At 42.1% G+C, this 22439-nt stretch overlaps 1 protein-coding gene across 6 annotated transcripts in view; it reads right to left on the bottom strand.

Moving 5' to 3' along the window:
- tex2 (testis expressed 2) overlaps positions 1-10203 on the bottom strand; it is a 36598-nt gene extending 26395 nt beyond the window's left edge. Inside the window, exons 1-2 of one of the 6 annotated variants that reach the window (XM_080904406.1) lie at positions 10081-10203; positions 8460-8548 (exon numbers count right to left, since the gene is read on the bottom strand). The gene's annotated coding sequence lies outside the window, so the exon portion shown is untranslated. Of the gene's footprint in view, positions 1-8459; positions 8549-8732; positions 8856-9121; positions 9253-9285; positions 9942-9972; positions 10022-10080 lie in introns of those variants that run through there. The other 5 variants (XM_080904408.1, XM_080904404.1, XM_080904407.1 and 2 more) reach the window with 5 other exon arrangements.
- Between the last annotated feature and the right edge of the window lie 12236 nt (positions 10204-22439).

Here is a 22439-nt window from a genome sequence, read left to right as displayed (position 1 = left end):
AGCTCCTTTAAGCAATTACTTTGGTTTTCCTCCACCTCCAAAGAAATGTCAGAAGGAGTCCGAACCGCAAAAGAAGCGCGTATTCTCGGAAAAGTGATTGCAGGAGGTGAGCTGGCTTCAAACAAATGATGAACGCACAGAGGTGTGGTGCAGAATATGCCGTGAAAATCCCACTCTAGCGGACAAAAACAGTGCTTTTTATATGGACGCAAACGCGCGTTGCAACTTCTTATCTGGTGCGCGTCTTTTATTTTGACAGCGAATGCGCACCTGCAGACCACTTATGTGCACCCCTGTTTGGGATGTGGCCAGAACAGTAGTCACATTGTGGATGTGCAGCCGACAAATCTGCAGCAACTATATGATGTTCTCATGTCAAAATGGACCAAAATCTCACAGGAACGTTTCTAGCACCTTGTAAAATCTACGAATTTATGGAAAAAGGGGGGTCCAGCCCAGTACTAGCAAAGTGTAACGGTAAATGTATGTCAACAGACAAGACAGTATTTTAAAATAAAGACATTTTTGAACATTTTCTTTGCAAAAGTCTAAAATAAGACACGTTATGCAAGTTAAATAGCCCCCAAATGCAAAAGCGAAACGTCCTTTTGATACTGTACCCCCACTTTTGCATCACACCTTTGTAATGTTAAACCTGAGTGTGGACATGGACATAACGGACATGTCACATTCAGTTTTACTGACTATTTTTGGGCATTCACATCAGCAGTGATCACCACTGCCTGTCTCACACTCAGCCTGTTAGACCAGCACGTTTGCACAACAACAACACTTGCTGTGTAACATTCTCATATAAAACACACAAGCACACAGAGCTTAACACAGTCCACCTCCAGGGTCTGACAGTACACGAGCTGGTAGTTTGATGAGCTCCAGTTGAGCTCAGAGGAAACACTGAGGAGCGGTTTGATGGTGAGCTGAATCATGCAGCTCTCTCTTAAAGAAAGACGTAAAACAACAATAAAATAAAAGCCAAGCCAGATAAAGAGCACACGCTCAACTGAGCTGGATCAAACCAGTTTTCTTCACCTCTCCCTCTCGTCCTCTGTCTCTCTAACCCAGAATGCACCATCGACACGTCAAACATCCAACCTCGCCGTGCGGCAGATGATCGGGTGGTTGCCATGCCAACCGAGAAGCTTTCATCTTGCTCTGCACTCGTGTCTGCATCCTTTTGTTAGGGAGGGCAGCTTCTTCTCGCTCTGTAATGGTGCGCTCTGAGGAGTGTGTGGTGTGGAGGGTTTGTTAGCACAAAGCTGTCAGCGAACTGTGTTCAGTGTGTGTGTGCGCGTGTGTAGGATGTGTGGGTACAAAGCCACAGAACAAGAAAAAGAAACGACAAAACCCAGATCTCAGATGTAAAACTTCTGAGATATGTGAAAAAGAGAATGTGATGCACATCAATTGGTCATTTTGGGGATTGTGTTGCCTAAGATGCGAATGTCCCCGATCAATTAATAAACTCTGATTATGGTTGTCAACATCAATAAACTTTCTCCTGACAACTTAAGCCAACTTTAATGTTCTCTTTGAGTGTTGAGATGAACATGTGCCTGTTACCAACATTACAAGCAGCTGATTTGTTCAAATAGCTGGTTTGACGCTTCGCTTCGATAAAGAACAGATTTGGGATAGATATCCAAATCTGGCAGCGTCTTACCCAATTTGACAGATCAAAAGGCAAACGAACGTGCAATCCTGACTGAACGCACACAAACATGCAGGCATCCAATACAAACATATTAAGTTATTTATAATCCATGTAAAAGCTGCTTGATGACCCGAAAACAGCTGGAGGATTTGGCATTAGTCATAATCCATCCAATTACACGATGAATGGAGAAACGGAGGGAATGGGGGAGACGTGAGGGGCAGAAAAAAAAGACAGAAAAATGTGTGTCTCTGTGGATAAAGATGACTGTCACAAATAAGTCGTCTATATTGCTGAAACATTAAACAGTAGTGCTGCTGTTTGTGGCTGAGAGCAGTAGATACAGTGCCAGTTTTTGTTAGGTTTCACACATTTAGTAACTGAAAATCACACAAGGAAATTAGATTTGAAAAAAAGTAGGACAGAAATAGACACTAATATTACAGCCTTCAGGTTGCACACCTTCCACCAACGATTCATACTGCAGTATGAATCGTCTGTCAGACTTATATAATATATTGTAGGTAGCAAACACTTCCCAACTTACTAAAGTATCAGATCAAAAGTGAAATGTGTTCCTGAGTGCTAAAATGTCACAGTGATTTTTGACAAAGTATAAAATGTGCATCCATTTTCTTAACTGCTTATTCAGTTCAGGGTCACAGGGGAGTTGAAGCCAATCCCCGGCGTCTTAGGCCAAGAAGCAGGGTACATCCTGGACAGGCACAACCATTCATGTTCAGCTTCTCTCTTCATCTTTCTTATTGGTAGTCTCTTCAGTTGGTCACCTTGAAGCTGACAAAAATTAAGAGCTGCGTCTACACCGGAGTCTAAGGAGCTTGAAACCAAGCCCCACTCAGGTCAGAAGAATCAGGATGCGAGTGGGCGTTAAGGGAGGTGATTTGTGCTGATTTGGTTACCAGAGACCACAGAGAGTCAGTAACATTTGACAACTTCAACAAGCAAACAGATGATTGACATGTGATAAGATGGCAAATAGATTAAAAAGTTACCTAGGCAAAGGTTTCCTGGAATTTCTGCTCACAACCGACCATTGGCGATAAAGCAATGCAAACAAGAGAATTGCTTCATGTGTGAACGTCCCACATTGGGCGACAAGTGAAAGTGCAGCTGGCAATTAGTGGGCCACCCTGTCTCTTAACCTTAAAGTTAAGAAATGTTTCATTTGGGGACCTGCCCACTGGTTGTTGCTTGAAATCCCCAAATGTCACTGACTTTCTACAGTTTCTAGCTACCACATAAGTGTGTATTTTTTCCTATGTGGACACTTGAGTCCAAGTGACTACTTGTCCTAACTTGATGTGCCAGGACCAATATGGAAAGTTGAGCATGCTCTTTTTGATATGCTAGGCAGGAATTCAGAAAACACATCCATTCAATCTAATATTTTACCTAATTAATGTAGAGCTATCCACCCACTTAATGCTATCTGCTGACTGGGAATCATTGGAGGGGCACCACACATCACATTTACCTTCACTCACTATACAGCCATTAATGATTTAAGCTTAGATAATACTCCACTGTGGACATGGACAGCTGGAAACCTGACTGTTGAGTGCTCATCCTGTTATTTTTCTTTTTACCTCCACTTGAAGTCCACTGCCTGGGGCACATGCATAGTTGCACTGTAATGTAAATTCTCTGTGGACTAGTCTACGTGGTCCCAAAAAACAGGCAGGCACACGGACGTCTGTACGGATCCTTACGCTAACCATCTGATGATGAAATCTGAGTGAACCCTAGTGGACGTGGGAAATGTAATTCCTGCTTAAGCTTACCTTGATTAGTGGACATTTGCCGTTTGCTATTAGCTGAGCAGCAAAACAAATTTAAGCAATAACATTTGCAAACTTAATGGTTGCAGCTTTTGTCTAAAAGTACAGAAACTAGCCAATGCACAGGCCTAACAGGCCTTCAGCCTGGCAAAAAAAAAAAAAAAATGGCACCACATGGATTTAACTAAACAAGCAGGTATGAGTCTTCCATTGCAAATGGATGACCAAGTTTTTCCATCAATGGATTTTTTTCCATTCCCTGCAGACACATAATTGGCCACCACAGAGTACAGACCTCAATCCCATTATGAATCTTTGGGGATGTGCAGAGGAATAGGCAGCAGTCTGAGTCTCCAATCATCAACTCAAGATCTTGGTGAAAAATTAATCTAAACCTGGGCAGATTTAAAGGGTGAGGCAAAAGCCTATTGAAATGATGTAATGGAAAACCTTAAGCAGGCAGGACCATAGCTGTGTAATCTTGCTGGCCAGTAGGAAGGTTGTTATTGGTCAGAACTAGCTTGGCTCAGCTACAAGCGCATAGCTTGAAGCCTGGCAAGGCTTGTGATCGTGATCTCCCAAATCCATTGTTCCTTTAAGATATTTCTGTAATATTCTGTTCACGGGGACAGGACAAACTGCCAGCATTAAAGAGGCCTAAATGTAGGGAAGCAACCTAGATTTTGAATTTCTATTCATGGATTGCTCCTTAAAGTTGCTGCAAGCCTTCAGGGCATTTAGTATTTAGTATTTTTAGTATTTATTTATTTATTGTTATTGTCATTGTCAAGAACTATTTAAATTACATTCACATCTATGTTTTTATTCAATATTTACCAAGTAGACCCACAGTATCAACACAGCCTGCAAAACCAGCATCATTAAACGATTCCAGCCCAATAAACAGCTCGAAATATCTAATCTCCTTTCTTTGCGGCTCATTTTTGACAGTGAAGTGGCGCACAATAGAGGCTTCGACACAGGGGCTCATTAGCATATTAATGACATAAAATAACAGGGGGCGGTTTTCAAACAATGGTTCTTCGTGTTGAAATGTGCCATTTTTTCCCCCCTATATCTAGCTTGTTGAGCGTGTGATCAGACACACACTCAACAATAGTGGCGGTAATGAGAGCCTGCAATACCCTCATGAGTTGTCAGCAGCTGAAAAGCTCCATTTCTCATTCTTAAGTAGGACACCCACAATTCAGCCATTACATTGTGCTGTCACAGGCAGTTTAAAATCAGGCTTGACACGAGAAATCTCTCAAAAATCCACCTGTAATAAGTTGAGCCATGTTCTGCGAAGATTGCGTGAAAGAAAAACCAGACCACTGCAGATACGATCATGTTATAACTTCATGCGGAAATGACAAAGTGCTTTTAGCAAACTGTCATTAGACAGTATTTGTTGGGGATTATTTTCAGCCCTGGATTAATACACATTTGGTGATGTGAAGTGAGTATTTAAAGTTAAGCGGGGTTGAGTCAAAGCAAACTACAATGCCTGTGTTCACAGTAATGAAGGAACAGATTACAGCCTCCTCGTTTTTGAACCATGAATGAATGGTGTATATAAAAAATATGGAACATCACCGGGACGGTCCTTAGCTCATGACATGCCATGTCAAACACAAGTTACAAACTCATGTTTCAAGCAGGTCATGAACAATTAACAGTTACGGGTAAAGTCCAGGTGTATATGTGAGACCCTACACTTTAAAACTGCACTGCAATTTCCAGGCCGGACATATACAGGGCTTTCATGACAAGCGCAGTGTGGCAATATCAAGTGTGTTTTCCGTGTGGTAAAATCTCTCTGTGTGATCGAACCAACACAGACTTCCTCCTTTCTCTCTAAATCGAACTTCCTGTTTGTCAAGATAGTTACGACAAGACGAAAGCACCATCCATTACTCTCGCTCTTGTTTAGTGCAAAGAGAAATTCATGCATCTTCGCCAGAGTGAATTATTTTTCCAGCTGCAGTAAATCATTGTGCAGCCCAGTATGTTGCTTTGTCAGTGAGTGCTTTTATAAAATTGTAATTTATATAAATAAAGAGAGAGGAAGGAAGACAGAAAGTTTTACAGTCAGTTGATGACAGTTTAATTTTAAATTAGTCCACAAGAGGAAACGCAAATTTCTGTAGAACTTATCAGTTGCTAATTTGCATTTTCTTCTCCACACGTCAAACCACAGAGGTGCATTTGAAGTGAGGAAATTTAACATTTGAATATTACTTGAAGAATAATTGTGAACTATTTTGGAACCTGGCTGCAGGAATTTGATCGCACTCGGTTGCAATCAAGTCGTGCTGGGGACAGTTTTGGCTCATGCCATGTATGAAAGTTGCCTAAGGTGTCACCACCTGGTGGGGTGCCAAAGAGGGCGAAGAAATAGTTTGTCACTGCTCCTGATCTATCCTTAAAAGTCCGCCGGTGACTTCCATTTGACTGCATATACTGCTAAAAACGCTGCTCACACTGCAGTAAACAGTTGGTGCTGAGAAATGACTATACATACAAACACTTTGCAGAGGCATGACTTTTACATAACCTGACGTTTCCAACCCCACCACTCATCTGCTTACACTGCAGAGTGAGAATCATATAGCTTACTGTTGTTCCCTGCAAACATTACATGATCTTCACTGTGAAACATTAATATCTTCCCCGAATATGGTAAATGTTTATCATTAGGTGAAACAAAAGAGGAACAATGACATAAAGATTAAAAAAGGATTGTGTCAGGGAGGAGCAATTCAGACATTTTGTTAAAACGAACATCTATAAATACATATGTTTGCTCTAGAAGACACACTTTACATGCCCAAGCTGCAGGAGGCACACACACAGAGGTTATTAAAGAGGAAGCCAATAATGAATACTAGTTTATGGGAGTCTTTTCTCTGAGATCACTAAATGCCTGCAACAATATGGTTACCTTGAGTAGCAGGGTCCATATGAGTGTCCCCAAGTTCAAATGAGCATCAGGATCGTGGAGACCGGTGATTTAAGTGACTTTGAATATCACATGGTTCTCTGTGCCAAACAGGCTGGTCTGAGAATTTCAGAAACGGCTGATCTGGTGAGATTTTCCCACACAACCATCTCAAGGGTTTGCAGAGAGTGATGCTTTGAGCTGAAGGAAGGCAACAGCAAACAAGGTATGCAGAAGAGCATCTCTGAATACACTACACGTTAAACCTTGAAGCAGATGGGCTACACCAACACAACTGCCACACCTGTGAGTTAAGAACAGGAAACAGACGCTACAATTCACACAGGCTCACCAATTGGTCAATAGAAGAGTGGAAAACACTGCTGCAACACTCGGTGTAAACTACATTAAAACTCTGATCGACCGTGCTTTGTATCCATGCTTCAGGTGGTGTAATGGTGTGGGGGATATTTTCTTGCCATGCTTCTAGCCTGTTCACCAGCAGCTGCGTGACGCTGTCATGTCAATATGGACCAAAATATCTCAGAGGAACGTTTCCAGCACCTTTTTGAATCTACATCATGATGAATGATGCCAGGTCAGAAGACAAAACAGGGTTCAGCCTTGTAGTAGCATGGTGCACCTAACAAAATTGAATGCATATTTTATTTTTAGCAAAACCTTAATTTCAAAGATCGTATTTAAAATAACCATAACTGTAGCCTTACGGTCTGCATAAATGCTTCCCCATCACAATACAGCATGTAGGACACAACCTCTCTCGTCATTAAAGTAACTGCTGCCACAAAGTTAACAACACACCACGGTCTAAAATATCAATAAATGCTACAACATAAAGGCCTCTGATCAAAGCTATATGAAGAATGTTTTTAGTCTAGCAGCCAATCAAGAGCAGTTAAAACCAAATTAATGCCTGTGAGTCTCTTACACCGTCATCAGGAACGTTTGTTAGAGTTGCACTGCCCATTATCGTATATGCTTTCAGCCTGCACCTGCTTGGTAAACAAAACAGGGAGATGAAAGTGAAAGAGCTATAAGGCACATTAGTATGACACCAGCTATAAAATGGTCAAAGTGGGAAGTTAAGGCTAACAAAGACAACTTTACTTCCCAAAACTTGCCAGAATGCACTGACATTATACCTGAATAGACAAACTGCTTCTCATAGGTACTGTAACATAAATACATAGTAAACCACACTGGCTTTGTCTATAACCTTCCTCTTATTATTCCCATAGAGCATGCATATTCCATTGTTTTCATATTTCTTTATTTCTCACTGATCGTACTCTTTCCCCAGGACGCAGAAAGTACAACAACACAATAAACGTGCAGACAACTGTTCTTTTGAACAGTACAGGATACATCCATAAGTGTTAACAGGACTAACACATCACGCATGCTGACCCCCGTCAGAGGGGTCAACTGCTGACTCAGAGACAGCTTGTCAGACGGCCTGGAGCTGAATTTATTTTAAGTTTAAACTAAAGGTAAACTGCAGCTGAACCATGAAAGTTCACGGCCTGCAGCGAGCAAACGTAAACATAGAAACACAGCAGACCCGTCCAATTGCATCCAATTCTTCGGCCTCACAGAGCTGGGAAAACCTGTTTTTAGCTCATATTGTAGTAAAAAACAACAGCTTATTGAGATGGTTCAGCTGCCCCTGTTTGCTTCAACCCCCAAAGCAATTTGTCTAATTAAGCCTATGAAAAGTTATTAACCCCTGTCATGCAGAAAAACACGTCACAGATGTTTGTGTCCTAAACACAGAGTGTGTGCATGTATAAAATGTACACAAGTGAAATTCCACGTATGCTTTCAAACAGGGAAATGTGCTTTTACGCTAATGAGATAGATGTTTGGTACTGAGTAATAGAAGTCGAGATGAAGGAGACAATTAAGGAGAAGAAAAGTGAGGCAGGGAGCGGCGCTCAAGGCCATGGATCAATTTGAACGCAACTAACTCACAGATATACACAAACACACACACACACAAGGTCAAAGAAGGGAGGGGGTGTCTTACCTTGAGATTTTAGAGGCATTCAATCTTCTCTCGGATCACAATCTGCTCGGACACACACAGCACAGCCATGGATCACGATGCTGACGTACCTGGGAAAACAGTGGAAAAGGACTGTCAGGTTCAAATGTGTCCATCAGTCCCTCATCGGTCTCTTTCCTGGAAGACTGTACACACTTTTAATAAGTCAACCTCCAGCTCATAAGGAACTGGTTCAGATGTGGACACTGGACACAGACCGCACCCCCCACAAAGAAAAGCAGTGTCATTACAGACCTGCTATGATCCATTCCTGACATAAAGCTGTCCTAAAGTTACACAATGATCAAAGCACGAGAGATCTACTGCTGTGTGTGGATCTGATGCTGTGGCCTGATCTAAAAGCAGAGCCCAGAGTGAGAGAAGCTACCCATGCAGACCTGTGCAGCTCACAGCAGGCTTCATGGATAAGGAGCCTCAGCTGATGCATCTGTCACCTGCCAGCAGACACAGCCACTTCCTATAAACCCGTCTCATCTACTAGCTGCGACTTACAACATGGTCCAACCACTGAGACATCGCCACAGTTCTCAGTGTGCTCTGATAAAACTGAAGCATCCTGAGAGCTGTAGAAAGTGTGGCTGCTCTATAAAGAAATCAACATTTTTTTTCCTCCTTTAACATACCAGGAATATTTATAAGGTACGGCACCTACAGCTCCATCCGTCCTTTTGTCCTCCGCACGTCTCGGCTTCAGCTCTGCGCTGGTTTATGTCTGACTGTAACGCATCCATGGGCCGAACAGGTGATACCGAGAGCGAAGTGACAAGAAGACAAACCCCAAACGCACCTTTAATCACACCGTGGGCATCGCATCAACATCCCCAGGCCACTGGCTCGCCCTGCATCCAGGCTTTGAAGCTGCGTAACGCGATGCGAGTCCCTGCGTGGAGCGCTTTTATCTGCAGCCCGGAGCCTGCGGAGGGACGGGGCACGGCGGGGATGGCTGCCGAAGGCTGGCTGGCCTGAGAACCCAGCCGGAGTCCGAGCACACAGACAGCGCCACAGCGATCAAACCTGGCTCCCTGTGCACGAGTGCACCAGCTCCGGGCTTGTACTGATTTTAGTGAATGGCCGATACTTTGCGCCACACCCCCCTCCTTCCTCACCAATTACATGATATTTACACCCAAATCAGGACCCGATCGTCGGCACACTGGTGATTCATATTTTATAGTGATGCAGCAGGAGAGTGCGAGTTGCGTCACGGCGTTGCAGTATGCCCACAAGACGCGGATTTCCCTCCGCAAACAGCATCAAGTCTCTCTGATAAAGAGCTGCCTACAGCTGAGAACCTGATCAGATGATTAAAACACAAGGGCTCCAAAACGGTTAAAAAACCCAGCTTTATCCCCTCATAGACGCCATGTTTTGTTTTGTTTTTTGTTTGTTTGTTACATTAACCAGCAAGTTAAAAACCAAACAAAGAAACAAAGAAACAAAAAAAAACAAAAAAAAAACAGAGAGCTCAGCCTACCCCTGGATCAAGTCCACTACGTGTACAGCATTTCTGGCACTGAGGAGATCCGTCTAAATTTGGGTTCCTTTAATCTGATTATATTAGCTTGAATAGGCTGCCACCTACTGGATTGATGTGATTATATCAAGAGAAACCGTCCACGTGCGTCCTTTTTTGGATTTTTGCCCAGCCGGTTCATCTTTCATCTGATATAACCCGCACACTAAAATCGACTGATCTTCCGGTTACACTGCAGTAAGTTTGTTGCATATATCTGTGGTTGGATCAGAAGTGAGTCCCAGCAGCAACCTTCCTTCTGTCGGTGGAGGGGGCCATCTAGTGGACATCAATGCTAACGCTGGGCCGCAGAAAAGCATTGATTGCGTTCAAAATTCCATAAATCAACTCAAATCCCAAATAAACGATGCAGTGTTGTAAAGCCAGTCTCTCTTATCACAGTTTGCTGATTAAAGTGGAGGCCCTGGGGGAGGACCTGGACGACATCTTAAGGTAGTTTAGATAAAAAAATTTTTAAAGCACTTTGTAAGTGTAAGAAAATTTAAAAGAATGCCCCGTTGGAGCTTCTTAGTTCATGACTTGTGGTTATGGTGGCGTTGTTTCTTGTTGCTGTAAATGTGTTCCAGTCCTTCATTAGAGAAGCAGCTTTCCAGAAGACACCACATACAGTACTGTGCAGAAGTCTTGAGCCACATCCGCTTTCTTTACAGACTTTTTTGTGGTTTTGAAAGTGGTTCTGAGCAAAGGTTCTCCAAACGATCTGAAAGTGAAAGGTTTTTCCCCCCCCCCTCTTTGGACATTAGCTTTTTTTTTTTTTTTTTTTTTTAAAAAGAAAAAAAAAGAAAAAAATCATTTTCAGTCCGGTACTTATACCTGACCATTTTGTTAAGCCAACTACCACCTATGAAGCATTCAAGGATAAAAAGTCACCTAAATTGAGACAAACTAGTGTTTAAATATACATAACAGACTTAGCAATGAAGCAACTTTAAACTGTATCTTTATAAATAAAAGATAAAAGAAAAGGCAGAGCTAAAAATAATAAACTTAAAGACTGTCTACAGCAGATGAACAGCATCTGAAAGTCAGCAAAGACCTTCAGATATTTAGATACTCAGATACCTGAGACATGTATCTGGGCCTTCAGCTGATCCATCTACTGTTCACTGAAGCCTTGTCAGAAAAGGTCTGAGTGGACAGATCAAGAAGCCATTCTTAAGGAAGGGAAACAGGGTGAAAAGGCTGAAGGATGTCAAATTAGACAAGAACTAGACTGAAAATCAGTGGAAACAGGTCTTATGGACTGATTAATCCAAATTTGAAATTTCTCACCACAGTAAGAGTCAACCGGTATCTGTAAAACACAGTGGAACTGCAATTCAGCCATTGGTGTTGAAGATTTTGTCAAAATTGATGGAATATCGAATGCAGAAATGTACCACCAGACTTTGATCCACCATGCAATACCACCTGGAAAGCATTTGATTGCCAGCTGCTGTTTTTGTTTTCAGCACAACAACAATCCTAAACAACAAATCGAATGTTGAAACTGAAATTTTACCTATTAATGCATGTGTATAATAAGCAGTAAAGTGTAAGAAAACATTTAATTTGAATTGGTGTGGAATAACAAAGGATGGAAAAATTGTACAAAGCTCATGGTGAATAATCAACATGTTGTTAAAACAACTGGCCAATAAAGGAGCATCCAAGAGAGTAAATAACGCTCAGGAGGGATTCACTAAATCTAAAAATTGTTTAAGAATATAAGAATTGTGTATCAGTATACACAGATGTGGAGTAACATGCTGGCTTTTCTCTGAAAGCTTTTTTCACCTCAAAACATATTCTGTGCCTCCAACAGCAGCAAGGCTCCACAGTGAAGGAGTACTGTTACAGGTCACCCACTGAAAACCTGGGTGCATTATGGGGGAAAAAGCCACAACATATCAGAAATGAAAGGTGAAACATTTTGCTTTTAAAACTACAGCAGTTGTCTCCTCATTTCCCAAACACTTACAGAGTTTTTCTTATTACTATTATTATTTATTTTTCTCTGTTTTTAAGAAGAGATGATGCAACACGGTGGTAAACATGCCACTGTCCTATCTTTTTTGTTGAAAGATGCTTTCGGCATGAAAATAAAAACTAAGCGTGTATTTTTTTCTAAAAATATGTGAATCTGCTCCATCATTTGATATATTGTGGTTGTCCTACCTTGAACTGAATATATGTAAAGCGCTTTGGGGTCCTATGGACTAGAAAAGCGCTATACAAATGCAGGCCATTTACCATTTACCAATATAAGGTTTAAATGATGCACTTGGGGATTAGCCTGTTCACCTTCAGGCTAGAGTGAGAGCGATGTCAAACTGAGCCATTTATGTTTCTGATGAGATACTAATATCTATCTGAATGCTCATGGTGTTAATCCTCCTCTGATGGGTTAGACTGTAAGCAGGATGGTCTTCTGATTCGCTCCAGTGTCCCTGCTGTTAACAAAGACTTCAGTCTATCTATCCATCAAGGTAACATATTAAAGCTGAATGCATATAAAAGAGAAGAAACAAAGGTTCTAACAAAGAGTAACCCGTGTTTTATATGTGTATATATTTTGCTATATTTTAAATTGAAAAGACACATGCAAGAGTGCATAAGGACCAAGGTTACAAAGCAGCAGCTGACACATGGTGCATGAGGTGGATGTCTTGCAGACTGCCTCCCATCTGTCTCGACAAAGTTGTCAAATCTTCTTAAAAACATTTTACTTGTTGTCTGTGAAGGTTCGCAGTCATTTTACTTGTTGATAAGTATATATCTAAGTCTTACTGGGTAAACAATATTTGTCAGCTCTTTAAGCTCTGTGTGGAACTTTGGGCTTATTTTTGACCTCCAATTCGGCCTGTGACTAAGGGTGTAATTACCTGTTATAAAGGGCAATTTTAATTTGATTTATTTGAAACCACAATGTAATTATAGTTACATACATTTACCTACTAAAAGGTAGGTGCACTACAAAAAGGGGGTATCAAGTCCAGTTTCAACAGGAAACAGAGAAATAATTATGCTGTAAGTAAATTTAAGTAGTGAGTAAATAATTGTGATTTGTTGTCTGGCTCTTTGTGTTAGTCCTGCAACATGATGGTGACCTGTCCAGGGTGTACCCTGCCTCTCGTAGCTGGGATAGGCCCCTAATTTAAATAACTTTAAAAACTTGGTGTCTCCTTTAGTGTAAAAAAATTAACTTGTTGACCCTATTTGTAGGTAATTATATTGTAATTTCAAACAAAATATGATGAAATTGCATTTAATTACAGGGGAATTAGACCCTTAGTCGCAGCCTATTTGGAATGTTTAACAAAAGAGGATCTTCCAGAAGAAAGTAGCAGCAGGTCTGGATTTGGTATAATAGCTTCTATTATCTAGTGTTTATTAAAGACAAAGGGTATAGAAGTTTGTGTCATAGTTTTTCTCAGTTTGTAGTTAGATACAGTTTGATGATTATGATGGAAAGTTACAAAGGCCTTAATTCCCATCTGATGCTCAAGAATCTTATCTAATATTTCATGTCTGAACCATCATTTTAACCCCAAAACTGTGATGGAAAATTGTGAAAAGGCTGAAATCCAGGACGACATTCCTTTCTTCACCTCCCACAGGGAGGATGTCATGGTTCAAAACAACACCTCTGTTTGAGTCCACCCACAACAGCACGAATGGAGGGAATTAAACACCAAACATCAAACTGGGCAGCATCAAACCGTTTCACCCGCACCACATTTTGTCATTATAGCCTTTTTCCAAAATGGGGTTAAATTCACACAATACTCCATAATGGCAAAGTGCTTGAAATTCTTGCAAATTTGTTAAAAATGAAAAACAAAATGTAAGGTCCCATAGCTGACAGCGCATGTCAGAGCACCAACCAAGTCATGAAGTCCAAGGAATTGTCAAGGCACGGATCTGAGGAAAGGTACTGAAAAATTTCTCCAACATTGAAGGTCCAAATGAGAACAGTGGCCGTAAATTTGGAGCTACCAGGACTCTTCCCAGAGCTGACTACCTGCCCAATCTGACTAATCGAGGTAGAAAGGCCTTAACTGGGGAGGTGACCAAGAACCTGATGGTCATTCTGACAGAGCTTCAGCCTTGCTCTGTGGAGAGAGGAGAACTTTCCAGAAGGGCAAGTCACTCCTCATTAAGAGGCAGATGACAACTAGCCTGGAGTTTGCCACCTGAATGACTCTCAGATCACAAGAAACAACATTTTCTAGACTGATGAAGCAAATATTGAACTCTTCGGCTGGAATGCCAAGCGTCATGTCTGGAGGAAACCAGGCACCGGTCATCACCTGGCCAATTACATCCCATGTGAAGCATGGTGGTGGCAGCATCGTGCTGTGTGAATGTTTTTCAGCAGCAGGAACTGGGAGACCAGTCAGAGTCGAGGGAAAGATGAATGCAGCAATGTATATAACAATGCATTATTAATAATAACCTGCTCCAGAGTGCTCTGGACCTCGAACTGGGGTGAAGGTTCATCTTCCAACAGGACAACAATCCTAAGCACACAGTCAAGATAACAAAGGAGTGGCTCCGTGAATGTCTTTGAGTGGCCCAGCCAGAGCCAGTACTTGAAACTGACTGAACCCCATCCAACCTGATGGAGCTTGAGAAGTTCCCCAAAGAATAAATTGAGAAACTGCCCAAAAATACATGGACCAAACTGGGAGCATCACACTCAAAAAGAGCTGAGGCTGTAATATCTGCCAAAGGTGCTTCAGCAAAGTACTGATTAAAGGCTGTCAATATTCATGTTATATATAAATATAATTTTTTTTTTTACAAAACTTGCAAGAATTTCAAGCTAACATTTGTCACTTTGTCGGGTATGATGTGTAGAATTTTGAATACATTTAATCCATTTGGGAATAAGGCTGTAACATGACAAAATGTGGAATAAGTAAAGCACTGTGAAAACTTGCACTGTACTTGGACACCATATTATGTTGAACTTCAAAGGTCACTATGGTTTTTAACTCTGGAAACCGATGGACACCAAATGGCTCATCATTTGCATCTCATTGAGGTTGTCATCACACTCAAAGAAGTAAAAAAAAAGAGGAAGAGGAACAAAAATGGGTCAATTATCACTTATATAACAAGGGCTTGGCCTTTTTGTAAGGTTTCAGTGGCTCCCTCTACCTCTCCAAAGTTATTTAACAGTATGATTCACATCAAAGCACCCGGGACCCCTGCTGTTAAACTCAAAGGCCAGACAGCCAATCTCTACTCTGACGCTCTAATAACCATCCCTTTATGAACTTCATAAAACCCACTCCTCGCTAGATCACTGCAGATGGTGGGCCAGGCTAATAGCTGGAAAAGTAGCACAGACCGCCACCTCGCCTGGACTCCTTTGAACTGAACCGTATGCAGATTGAACAGGGGGGGCAACCATATGCATCTTTCTGTGTGCATTTGAAAAGAGGAAGACTAAATCTCTCGGTGTACGTGTGAGAGTGTGTACTTGTGTGTGTCCTCACACTTATCCTGTCACAGCAGGGGAGAGACATGAAAGCCTTTCTACAGTGTTTGGTAATTGCAAAGTCCTGCGCGCTGCCTAAACAGCACAAGAGACGACACCCTCATCGGCACACGGATGGTTCTAGATATCAGGTCTTGCATTAAAAGTAGTAAGAGATGGTGCACACACCTTAGGACCGACTGACCAATCAATACTCTTGACTATATAGAAGTACGTAGAATAGGGGAACTTTCTTTTTACCACACAGGCTTTTCTTTGTTGGTGTAACCTTTTAAACTGAAAGGGGGGGAAAATGAGGGCTTAGGTAGGCCAATGTGTTTGAGAGGAGAGGTTATGCTAAAAAGGGGTTAGGGGGGGTAGTGAGTTGCCACCTTTTCATGTTACCTCTCTGCTGTTCAGCTTTATAACGAATGTCAGCGCTGATAACAAAGCCTCATTTGCATATCATAATCCCCATCTCTCGACCTTCTGATCAGGTGTACTTGGAAGCAGGCTGTGTTCTTTCAAATAAAAAAAGAGAGAGAGAAAGAGATAGAGAGCGCGAGAGGAAAAAACTGTTCACTTTAAAAGCTGTTTGAAGTTCGCTGCCAGAGTTCAAATAACACTAAAACATGTGCATGGCATTGAGTGGCTGATTTGTATTAAAAAGAAGAAAGGCGGAGGGATGAAAGGAGGTCAGGGAGGGGAGACTAAAGGAAATTTCAGGAGCTAGTAAGGCCAAAATCCTTTTGGATCCCATGTCACTAAACATGCAGAAGAGCAGACCCTTTCATATTCAACCTTTGAACTTAAACTTTACGTGAAGCTTAATCTAGCTGCACTAAAACTTAAAATTTGATTTTTGCTTTGCATTTGCAATTCTCCTATTACTGAATTGCAAGAAATAGGCAATGCTATCTTCATTTTCATCATCACCAAAGAAGCTTCTTTCTTTCACGCAAACAGACAGCTGAGCAAAACTCCTCTGCCAGGCTTCAAAGAGCTGCTGCTGCTGGGTGATGCAGAGCAAGCGAAACAGGCTTGGATTTGTGGCAATGCATGCTCCAGAGGTCAAGGTATGTGTCTGTGAGTGAGTGTGAGTGTTATTAGCAACTCTGCATGTCATGGCAACAGATCCAAAGGTCACGGACCACCCCAGCTGTGTGTTCACACACTTCATCATCGACCTCACTGATCAACAGTGGCTCGACTGTTCGTACAGAGCACAATGTTTGGATGACTACCAATACACCGTGTTTTTGCCCTCTCAGTGTCGGACACTCCCTCTTGGCTTGGACACACTGCTCTCCACGGCCCTATGGTTTCTGAATCACAGTTGTGAGGACCAGACGTTCTTTCCCATGTGTGAAGAAGGCCTCCAGCAGAGCCGCTGAAGCTCTTCAACGTTCTCATAGTCCTCTGTTTGGCCGGAGTTGTAAAGCCAGGCCCTGGGAGTCGCCCGCCTCCACTCTGATCCACTCGGCTCAGCTCTGCAGCAGAGGCTGTCCTGCCAGCTCCTTTATCCCAGCTACCGCACACCCAGGGAAGGCCAAAGCCAGACTGACAGTCCCCCGCTGCCTCTAGAGCCTACGTCTCACTTCCCTCTGTAGCCGCCCACCACCCCTCTCAGCTTTTCAATCTCCGAAGCAATTAGAAGGAGATCCCTTTCTTTTGTCGTCTATCTGTGGAAAGAGGGAAAGCAAGAGAATGAGAGAAAAAGAAGAAGGAGGGCCAAGTTGTTGTTGATGGTGGAGCTCAGGCCTAGCCAGGAGCCACTTGTGAAGCCCTGGGTATTAGGGCTCACATGGTTTGTTTGGAAAGGCTTCTCCAGGGGCCAAAGTGGGATTACGTTGCAGATTGCAAGTTCCCATGGAAGAGGCCTATACCAATGAGGGCTTTGGTGGGTGGGTTTCAGGTTGGGGGCCATAGAAGAGGTCTTTATGAGTTTGGGGTCTGTCTGAATGGAAAGGGCCAACTCCCAGCATGCTAGCCTTCCATATTAGATGGACACAGAGAGGCTATTGAAGTTACCCAGACATCCCCCTTTATTTCTTTCCTTTTCTGTCCTTCTCTCTCTCTGTAATCTTGAAGACTTTGGTGTTTGCAAAGAAAGAAAAGAGTAAAAGACTGTTCGGGGAGCTGAAACGATTCCTGTGTTCATTTTTGCGACAAAATTTGATCTGTGATTTTTGAGCAAACATAATATAATATGACCGTTAGAAGCTTTGATTTGGTTTGAACCACAATGGCCACGGCTTTGAGAACACGAGCCGATTAGGTTGAATTATTTCAGCTGAATTTAACAGGAATTCATTTAAAAAAATCATCTTTATGTAATCTTTTTAAATTATTCAAATAAAAACCACTCCACTGAAACCGCTTTGCTTAAAGTGTCTAGTGACATTCTGATGGCAGCAGACTCTGGAGAGTACACCGTTCTGGTTATGTTGGATCTCAGCTCTGCTTTTGATACTGTTGATCACAGCATCCTGATAAATAGGCTGAAGGACTTGTTTGGGATTACTGGTGTTGTTTTAAAATGATTTATGTTATATCTATCTGAGAGATCCTTTACTGTCTGTATGAATCATGTGTTGTCTGAAACATCAGTTCTGCCTTCTGGGGTACCTCAAGGATCTGTTTTAGGTCCTATTCTCTTTTTGCTGTATATACTCCCTCTAGGCCAAATTATCAGACGTTACAATAATATTTCTTTTCATCTCTATGCTGATGACATTCAGTTGTACTGTTCTTTCAAAGCTTCTGAGTTTTATAAATTGTCTTGTTTAAATAATTGTCTGTCAGAAATCAAACAATGGTTAAATGACAATTTCCTCCAGTTAAATGCAGATAAAACAGAAACCTTGATTATTGCACCTGATCACATGCTCTCAGAAATTAAGCAGCATATCAGTTTTTTAGACCCTTCATTTCAGTCGAGTCTCAGAAACTATTTATCATTTAAGAAACATTTCTAAACTCAGACTACTGGTGTCAAAGGCAGAACTTGAGATGATTGTTCATGCTTTTATCTCTTCTCGTTTGGATTATTGTAACGGTCTTTTTACTTGTCTCCACAAATCAGCTCTGGATCGCCTTCAGTCTGTACAGAATGCAGCGGCAAGATTTTTAACTGGTACAAACAAGAGGTCACACATTACTCCAGTTTTGGCTTCTCTTCATTGGTTGAAAGTAAATGTTAGGGTTCATTTTAAAATAACTTTTAGAGCTCTGCACGGTGAAGCTCCCGAGTATATCTCTGACCTGTTGAAACCTCATGCTTCATCCCGAGCACTTAGGTCTTCAGGTCAGAGGCTACTGGTGGTCCCACGTACTAGGTTTAAAACACGTGGCAATTGGGCTTTTCAGGCACTGGCACCGAGGCTGTGGAACTCTCTGCCGTTGTCTTTACGCTGTCTAGACTCTACTGACTCCTTTAAAAATCAGCTGAAGACATTTTTATACAAAGGGGCTTTTAATTAATTTTAACTTGTATGTCTGATCTTATTGTGAAGCACTTTGTGATTTTTATCTGTGAAATGTGCTATATAAATAAATTTTACTTACTTACTTACTTATTTGAAACTTTAATCGGAGCAAAGTTTTTATTCCAATTCAAATGGAATCATGTATGGCACATCAGCTCTTCAAAAGCAAGAAACCACATCCTAGTGTGAACTCATTAGGTGTTTCCTTTTCATGATATCTGCAAAAGCAGACCTTAGGGTTGGTATGGTCAGTCACTGTTTATTTGTATTTACTTGTAAATAGGTACACTAGAAGGTACTTTTCATATTATTATTATTATCATTATTAGAATTCAGTAAAAATAGGAGGCTTTTCATGCGTTCTGGCAGAGGGGGAAATATTAAGATTAAAAAAAAAATCTCCATTTGGCATTTTAGAAATACCTTGAAGGCTCACATCATTTAAGGAGCTACACAGCTACGGAGTCCCATCCACCCCGTTGAGTTCAAAGCTGTCAAATGCACGCTGTCCATGATCTCGAGAGCCTCGCAAGAAATTCATGAAAGAGGGATCACAACTAGATCTATCAGGGTGTGATCAGTTCAAACTCTTGTCTGCAAAGAAAAAAAATCAAGGTCGTTGTAGACAACCAATGTGGCCTATGAACACCGCACTTCTAGCAGCATTGGAAAGGCTTTACCAGTGAGAATAAAACATATTTTTAGTGGAATTAATAAGAACCCAAAGCACATGACGGCATATTGACTGTGTGAAAAGTAGCACTAACCCAGGAGAGATACAGGTGTCATCCTAAAAGAGCATTACGTCTGTTTGCCAGCATTCTGGAAGAAAACCCAGTGGCAGTAAACCCAAATCAGCTTCATCAAGATTGGGAGAAAATCACAGTAAAACCAGACATTCTTTACTCAGTCAGCACCTGAGAGATGAAAGCAGAGCTGAAGCTGCACTTTCCACAACCTTTGGGTCAAATGAAGTCATCTGGTCAGCAAAGGAAAGATTATTCTGACAGGGCTGTGAAGAGACCCGAGCGGTAACAACAGCTGGTGCAGGACTTTGAACACATTTCACAAAACGTGGTTGTTTAGAGTGTAAGTGGAACATTAATGCCTCGCCACCCAGGCGGTGGAGAGTCACCTGAGGGAGGTGTGTGTGTGTGTGGTCAGCTAAGGCGGGACTGAAAAGCAGTAACAGACCCTCATGTTGGCTCTGACACAAACGGGACAAATTGAGCTGGAGGTCTGGATGTGGGACTTGGCTGACGCTGCTAAACAGAGAGTCTTGTGGTTAAGGGTCAAAATATTCAATGAACGGTGGGTACGGCCTGATGACCTCTTGTCAGCCGAGGCTGCTATCTTCAAGAAATGGCTCTAAGCAGAAGGCATCCAGTGATAAACGGACATGAATACCCACTAGTGTTGAGATTTTGCTACTGCACTTGCTGTATTGAATCACAGGAACATGACTGATTACTTAAAATTAACAGTGAAATTGTCTAATTTTGATATTCTAAGGTTTTATGATGATATAATGCGTAGGTTGGACCTTCAACATACTTATAATTTCAACATAAGAGCAAAAAAAAAACAGCTTTATTTGAAAATCATGCACTCACACAAGTTTGTAGAAGGACCAAAGCAGTAAGTTATAAATCAGCATCATCGCTCTCCAGATGTCTCACACACCCCTTACCCTCCTGCGTTTCAATCTCTCATGTCACCCACGAGCTGCCCTCCAACCTCCAGCACCCCATCAGTCTCTGTCTGCAGACCAAGCAGCCGTGCTCCCCTTCCACTCTCCTTCACCCCTCCCTCCAGCTATAGCCCTTTGAGCTGTGCCACAGCAATGCATAAATACATAAATCTGATGTCAATGTGTGGGTGTGGGTGTGTGTGTGCGTGTATGGGGAGGAGTAGGTGGGGGATGCCAACATATAGACGATGGGCCGGCAACCCCACAGGCAGATCCCTTTCATGTGTCACCAGATCACAGACGCTCAGTGTTTACACACTAGACCAATCCAGACACACAACCCCCTCCACGAGACCCCTCCACCAGTCCCAACAGAAACTTGTCACCCAGACTGAGGAGGCTTGGGGACAAAGACTGGGAGTTAACCTGGTGGTGGTGATGGTGCCAGACTGGCTCTCTAATCTGATCACGCTGCCGCTGACCAAATGTGAGATACAACCAGTGGTCACAGGTCAGAGTGGCTATAAAAAAGTCAGCTGACCTTCCCTGGGTTGTTTGACAACTTCTCCCAGCACACACTTGAATTTAATGTCTTGTGACTGGAGCTTGTTGTGAATCGCCACCCTATCATGGTTGAGGGGTTTGTATGTCACATTGATCCCAGGAGCTATGCTGTCTGGGGCTTTGCCCTTGATAGGATGTCCCAAGGCAAACTGGTCCTAGGTGATGATGAGCAAGATGAAAATAAGAGCACTCCTATGAGACGAAATCACCAGTTTAGCCTGCCCAGGATAGGTTTAGCCAGACATGGGGAGAGAGCTTGAGGGAGGTTGGGTCTTAGCCCATGGCCCCAGCCAGGCACAGCCCAAAAAGGAGTCCCAACACCTGCAGCAGGCACCAAAGTCATTGGGTAAAATGTATGTTAAGCAGTGGTCAAGGACAGGGGCCCTGCCAGTCCGATCACCAGCTACTGAAGCTCGCTATGGGAACATGTCTGGGCACCCCTGGTTGAGGTGTTCTGGATTGTAGCTTGATGGATGGATGGTGATTACAGCTGTTTTAATGTGAATTCACTGTGCTGAAGTCCTGAAGGGGCTACTGACCTCAAACATGCAAAAAAAACAACAAACAACTAAGCAATAACTTCATGATCATCTTCAACTCTCAGTGCAAGAAACAACTGGAAATAGAAGATGACAGCGGACTGATTCTACTCATTTCTAACTCTGTACTTGTATTCTTGGACTCTTTCTTCAATCCAGCTTTCTTTTGATTGGCTGTTCCTCACAAACAGAGGGTTTAAACAGCAGCTGACTGGGGCTTCAGACCTTATGAGGAATACGAAAGCTGTACGATATCATACAAACACAAAAACTGACTAATTACACAGAGCACGTGTAATACGCGAATCCACTGTTACAGCAGTTTATATCTGAAAGAAAATGAGAAAAATCTCTAATGGCTACACTTTAACAAAAGAATACAAGAATAACGAGTCATAATCCCAAAATATTCCAACTATTTGCACACTTGAAAGATTCATATCTCCCTGTCAATGCACTTCCGAGTGATAACGGAGAAAACAAGACGGGAAGATCAAAAACAAAATCTCAAATCAAGACAGTTTCACATGAAGATAACATCTCCACAGATTCGTTTTTGTTTTCTCCTTTGAATAAAGAAAAGCTGAATTCAACTTAAAGTTGTGCTGTAACAATCTTTGTCTCCCTTCCGGAAACAAAACAAGGAGGTAAGAGAAAAC

The sequence above is a fragment of the Rhamphochromis sp. 'chilingali' genome, assembly GCF_963969265.1.
Source record: "Rhamphochromis sp. 'chilingali' genome assembly, chromosome: 15".
NCBI lineage: Eukaryota > Metazoa > Chordata > Actinopteri > Cichliformes > Cichlidae > Rhamphochromis > Rhamphochromis sp. 'chilingali'.
This window is presented reverse-complemented; position numbering and strand designations above follow the sequence as displayed.